We start from the raw sequence: 7,127 nt of genomic DNA, 5'->3' as shown, positions 1-7,127 counted from the left end.
CGCCCTCGAGCAAAAGAAGAAAGAATGGAAGAAGAAGAAGATATGGAGGAGAGGGAGAGATGGGTATGTTTCGGCCATATGGGTGGGATTGGGTGGGAAAGGATGGATGGATGTGAGTGGTGAAGAGGTGATAGGGAAGAGAGATTGAGGTGATTGGTGAAGAAGAGAGAAGGTGAGTTGAGGTAGGTGGGGATCCTATGGGGTCCACAGATCCTGAGATGATCCTGTGGGGTCCACAGATCCTGAGGTGTCAAGGATTTACATCCCTGCACCAATGAGGCATGTAAAACACCCTCTGCATGCAATCCTGGCGTTCAACGCCAGATTGATGCTTATTTCTGGCGTTGAATGCCAGCTTCATGCTTGTTGTGGGCGTTCAACACCCATTTGCAGCATGTTTCTGGCGTTGAACGCCAGTTCCATGCTTGTTTCTGGCGTTCAGTGCCAGCTCTCCTCAAGGTGTATTTCTGGCGTTTAAATGCCAGAATGCTGCTTGTTTCTGGTGTTCAACGCCAGATCCATGCTCTGTTCTGGCGTTGAACGCCAACCAGATGCTCCTTACTGGCGTTTAAATGCCAGTAAGCTCTTCCTCCAGGGTGTGCTGTTTCTTCTGCTTTTTTTTATTCTATTTTTAATTTTAGTATTTATTTTGTGACTCCACATGATCATGAACCTAATAAAGTATAAAAGAACAATAAAAACAAAAATAGAATTAGATAATAGAAATTGGGTTGCCTCCCAATGACCGCTTCTTTAATGTCAATAGCTTGACAGTGGGCTCTCATGGAGCCTCACAGGTGATTAGGTCAATGTTTAGACTCCCAACACCAAACTTAGGGTTTGGATGTGGGGATTCAACTCCAAACTTAGAGTTTGGCTGTGGCCTCTCAACACCAAACTTAGAGTTTGATTGTGGGGGCTTTGTTTGACTTTGTACTGAGAGAAGCTTTTCATGCTTTCTCTCCGTGTATACAAAAGAACACCCTTGGATCTTAAACACAAGGTAGTCCCCATTCAATTGAAGGACTAATTCTAACATCTATCACAGCTCCTGCTGTGGCTAGGAAAGGTTTTCCAAGGATGATGCATTCATCCTCCTCCTTCCTAATGTCTAAAATTATAAAATCAGCAGGGATGTAAAGGCCTTCAACCTTCACTAACACGTCCTCTACCAATCCATAAGCCTGTCTTACTGACTTATCTGCCATTTGTAATGAGAATATGGTAGGCTGTACCTCAATGATCCCCAGCTTCTTCATTACAGAGAGTGGCATAAGATTTATACCTAACCCTAGGTTACTGGTGGACGAAATTGTGATTCAATTGTTATTCCATTTTGCAAAATTCATTGCTTTTCATTCCCTGGTAATGGCGCCAAAAACATGATGCCAATACCATAGTTCACAACTCCGTTCAACTTAACCAGCAAGTGTACTGGGTCATCCAAGTAATACCTTACGTGAGTAAGGGTCGATCCCACAGAGATTGTTGGTATGAAGCAAGCTATGGTCACCTTGTAAATCTCAGTTAGGCAGATTAAATAGTTTTGGGTTTCGAAAATTAATAATAAAAAGAAAATAAAAGGGATAGAAATACTTATGTAAATTAATAGTGAGAATTTCAGATAAGTGTATGGAGATGCTGTGCTCCTCTTGAATCTTTACTTTCCTATTACAGTCATCCAATCCTTCCTACTCCTTCCTATGGCAAGCTGTATGTAGGGCATCACCGTTGTCAATGGCTACATCCCATCCTCTCAGTGAAAACGTTCCTATGCTCTGTCACAGCACGGCTAATCATCTATCGGTTCTCAATCAGGTTGGAATAGAATCCTTTGATTCTTTTGCGTTTGTCATCACGCCCAGCCTTCAGGAGTTTGAAGCTCATCACAGTCATTCAATCACAGAATCCTACTCGGAATACCATAGACAAGGTTTAGACTTTCCGGATCCTCATGAATGCCGCCATCTATCTAGCTTATACCACGAAGATTCTGTTGGGGAATCTAAGAGATACGCGCCCGGCCTAAGGTAGAACGGAAGTGGTTGTCAGTCACGTGCGTTCATAGGTGAGAATGATGATGAGTGTCACAGATCATCACATTCATCAAAGTTAAGTGTAACGTATATCTTGGAATAAGAATAGAAGAGAATTGAATAGAAAGTAATAATAATTGTATTGAAACTTGAGGTACAGCAGAGCTCCACACCCTTAATCTATGGTGTGTAGAAACTCCACTGTTGAAAATACATAAGTAAAAGGTTCAGGCATGGCCGAATGGCCAGCCCCCTGAATGTGATCAATAGTCTCCTAAGATGAAGAATAAAACAAAACTGAGACCAAAGATGTCTAATACAATAGTAACTTATCCTATTTATATTAGACTAGCTACTAGGGTTTACATGAGTAAGTATTTGATGCATAAATTCACTTCCGGGGCCCACTTGGTGTATTTTTGGGCTGAGCTTGATCTATCCACGAGCTGAGGCTTTTCTTGGAGTTGAACTCCGAGTTATAACGTGTTTTGGGCGTTCAACTCCGGATCATGACGTTTTTCTGGCGTTTAACTCCAGACAGCAGCATGTACTTGGCGTTCAACGCCAAGTTACGTCGTCAATTTCCGAATAAAGTATGGACTATTATATATTGCTGGAAAGCTCTGGATGTCTACTTTCCAACGCCGTTGAGAGCGCGCCAATTAGAGTTCTGTAGCTCCAGAAAATCCATTTCGAGTGCAGGGAGGTCAGATTCCAACAGCATCAGCAGTCCTTTTGTCAGCCTTTTTCAGAGTTTTGCTCAAGTCCCTAATTTCAGCCAGAAATTATCTGAAATCACAGAAAAACACACAAACTCATAGTAAAGTCCAGAAATGTGAATTTAACATAAAAACTAATGAAAACATCCCTAAAAGTAGCTTAAACTTACTAAAAACTACCTAAAAATAATGCCAAAAAGCGTATAAATTATCCGCTCATCGCAACACCAAACTTAAATTGTTGCTTGTCCCCAAGCAACTGAAAATCAAATAGGATAAAAGAAGAGAATATACTATAAATTTCAGAATATCAATGAATATTAATTATAATTAGATGAGCGGGACTTGTAGCTTTTTGCTTCTGAACAGTTTTGGCATCTCACTTTTTCCTTTGAAGTTCAGAGTGATTGGCGTCTCTGGGAACTTAGAATTTTGGATAGTGTTATTGACTTTCCTAGTTAAGCATGTTGATTCTTGAACACAGCTACTTATGAGTCTTGGCCGTGGCCCTAAGCACTTTGTTTTCCAGTATTACCACCGGATACATAAATGCCACAGACACATAACTGGGTGAACCTTTTCAGATTGTGACTTAGCTTTGCTAGAGTCCCCAGTTAGTGGTGTCCAGATCTCTTAAGCACACTCTTTTGCTTTGGATCACGACTTTAACCACTCAGTCTCAAGCTTTTCACTTGGACCTTCATGACACAAGCACATGGTTAGGGACAACTTGATTTAGCCGCTTAGGCCTGGATTTAATTTTCTTGGGCCCTCCTATCCATTGATGCTCAAAGCCTTGGATCCTTTTTACCCTTGCCTTTTGGTTTTAAGGGCTATTGGCTTTTTCTGCTTGCTTTTTCTTTTTCTTTCTAAATTTTTTTTCGCCATTTTTTTTGTAAGCTTTTGCTTTTTCACTGCTTTTTCTTGCTTCAAGAATTAATTTCATGATTTTTCAGATCCTCAATAACATTTCTCTTTGTTCATCATTCTTTCAAGAGCCAACAATTTTAACACTCATAAACAACAATATCAAAAGACATATGCACTGTTCAATCATTCATTCAGAAAATAAAAAGTATTGTCACCACATCAATATAATTAAATTAAATTCAATGATAAATTCAAAATTTATGTACTTCTTGTTCTTTTGAATTAAAACATTTTTTTTATTAAAGAGAGGTGAAGGATTTATAGAATTTATTCATAGCTTTAAGACATAGTTACTACATACTAATGATCATGAAATAAAGACACAAAACATAGATAAACACAACATTAAAAACTGAAAAGCAGAAAGGAATAAGAACAAGGAATGAATCCACCTGAGTGAGGGTGGCGCCTTCTTGAAGGTCCAATGGTGCTTTTTGAGCTCCTCTATGTCTCTTCCTTGCTTCTGTTGAATGATTCCTAGTAATTTTGGTGTTTCTACCCTTAGTTGCTTCCAATATTTGTGTGGAGGACAACTTATCCCCTGAGGTATCTCAGGGATCTCTTGATTTGCAGCCACATGTTCTACCACTGAGCTATGACGGCTTTATATGAGTCTTTCCATCTCCCAAGACTCAGAGGTGGAAGCTTTTGTCTTCCCTTTGAGGTTTCTCTGGCCTTAGGTGACATTAATGGTAATGGAAAAGCAAAAAAAAAGCTATGCTTTTACCACACCAAACTTAAAATATTGCTCGCCCTCGAGCAAGAGAAGAAAGAAGAGAGGAAGAAGAAGAAGAAAATGGAGGTGAGTGAGGGGAGATGGATTCGGCTATATGGGTGGGATTGGGTGGAAAAGAGAAGTTGAATTGTAAAGGTAGGTGGGGTGTATGGGGAAGAGTGGATAGATGTAGGTGGTGAATGAAAAACAGAAGGGATGACCATGAATGGAATGACAGAGGGCGAGGTAGGTGGGGATCCTGTGAGGTCCACAGATCCTGAGGTGTCAAGGAATTCCATCCCTGCACCAAATAGGCATGTAAAATGCCTTTGCACACCATTCTGGTGTTTAAACGCCCATTGGTGCACATTTTGGGCGTTCAACGCCCATGTAAAGCATGTTTTTGGCGTTGAACGCCAGTTTCATGCTTGTTACTGGCGTTCAGCGCCAGTTTTTCCTCTCTGGGCACATTCCTGGCGTTCAGCGCCAGAATGTTGCTTGTTTCTGGCGTTCAGCGCCAGAATGATGCTCTGTTCTGGCGTTGAACGCCAGCCAGATGCATCTTACTGGCGTTGAACGCCAGCCTGTGCGTCCTCCAGGGTGAAAATTTTTTCTTCTGCTATTTTTGATTCTGTTTTTAATTTTTATGATTTTTTCGTGACTCCTCATGATCATGTACCTAATAAAACACAAAATAACCATAAAATAAAAATTAGATAAATAAAATTGGGTTACCTCCCAACAAGCGCTTCTTTAATGTCAATAGCTTGACAGTGGCTCTCATGGAGCCACAAGGTGATCAGGTCAATGTTTGTGTTGTCCCAACACCAAACTTAGAGTTTGGATATGGGGTCTTAACACCAAACTTAGAGTTTGGTTGTGGCCTCACAACACCAAACTTAGAGTTTGACTGTGTGGGTTCTTCTTGACTCTGAACTGAGAGAAGCTCTTTATGCTTACTCTCTTTTGTCACAGAGGGATGGCCATGTGCTTTAAACACAAGGTAGTCCCCATTCAATTGAAGGACTAATTCACCTCTGTTGACATCTATCACAGCTCCTGCTGTGGCTAGGAAAGGTCTTCCAAGGATGATGCAATCATCCTCTTCCTTCCTAGTGTCTAAGATTATGAAATCAGCAGGGATGTAAAGGCCTTCAACCTTTACTAACACGTCCTCTACTATTCCGTAAGCTTGTCTCAATGACTTGTCTGCCAATTGTACTAAGAACAAGGCAGGTTGTACCTCAATGATCCCCAGCTTCTCCATTACAGAGAGTGGCATAAGATTTATCCCTGACCCCAGATCACACAGAGCTTTTTCAAAGGTCATGGTGCCTATGGTACAAGGTATTAAGAACTTGCCAGGATCTTGTTTCTTTTGAGGTAGAATTTGCTGAATCCAGGTATCCAGTTCACTAATGAGCAAGGGAGGTTCACTTTCCCAAGTCTCATTACCAAACAACTTGGCATTCAGCTTCATGATAGCTCCTAAATATTGAGCAACTTGCTCTCCAGTTACATCTTCATCCTCTTCAGAGGAAGAATAGTCTTCAGAGCTCATGAGTGACAGAAGGAGATTTAATGGAATCTCTATGGTCTCTACATGAGCCTCAGATTCCTTTGGATCCTTAATAGGAAACTCCTTCTTGCTTGAGGGACGTCCCAGGAGGTCTTCCTCACTAGGATTTTCGTCCTCCTCCTCCCTTGTGCATTCGGCCATATTGACTAAATCAATGGCCTTGCACTCTCCTTTTGGATTTTCTTCTGTATTGCTTGGGAGAATACTGGGAAGAGTTTCAATAACTTTCTTACTCAGCTGGCCCACTTGTGCCTCCAGATTTCTGATGGAGGATCTTGTTTCATTCATGAAACTGAAAGTGGCCTTTGACAGATCAGAGACAATATTGGCTAAATTAGAAGTGTTTTGTTCTGAATTCTCTGTCTGTTGCTGAGAAGATGATGGATATGGCTTGCTATTATTCAGCCTGCTGCGTCCACCATTGTTAAAGCCTTGTTGAGGCTTTTGTTGATCCTTCCATGAGAAATTTGGATGATTTCTCCATGATGAGTTATAGGTGTTTCCATAAGGTTCACCCATGTAATTAACCTCTGCCATGGCAGGGTTCTCAGGATCATAAGCTTCTTCTGAAGCTGCCTCTCTAGTACTGTTGGATGTATGTTGCCATCCATTCAGATTTTGAGAGATCATGTTGACCTGTTGAGTCAACACTTTGTTCTGAGCCAATATGGCATTCAGAGCATCTATTTCAAGAACTCCTTTCTTCTGAGGTATCCCATTATTCACGGAATTCCTCTCAGAGGTGTACATGAATTGGTTGTTTGCAACCATGTCAATGAGTTCTTGAGCCTCTTCAGGTGAATAGATCCACCTGCAGAATGGTCCAGTGACATTTTCGAAAATTCAGAGAGACCATAATAGAATATATCTAATATGGTCCATTCTGAAAACATGTCAGATGGACACCTTTTGGTCAGCTGCTTGTATCTTTCCCAAGCTTCATAGAGGGATTCACCATCTTTTTGTTTGAAGGTTTGAACATCCACTCTTAGCTTGCTCAGCTTTTGAGGAGGAAAGAATTTATCCAAGAAGGCAGTGACCAGCTTATCCCAGGAGTCCAGGCTATCCTTAGGTTGTGAATCCAACCATATTCTAGCTCTGTCTCTTACAGCAAAAGGGAAAAGCATGAGTCTGTAGACTTCAGGATC

This window comes from Arachis hypogaea, chromosome 9, assembly GCF_003086295.3.
Source record: "Arachis hypogaea cultivar Tifrunner chromosome 9, arahy.Tifrunner.gnm2.J5K5, whole genome shotgun sequence".
NCBI classification, from domain to species: domain Eukaryota; kingdom Viridiplantae; phylum Streptophyta; class Magnoliopsida; order Fabales; family Fabaceae; genus Arachis; species Arachis hypogaea.
The sequence above is the reverse complement of the archived record's forward strand: the minus strand, read 5'-3'. Positions refer to the sequence as shown.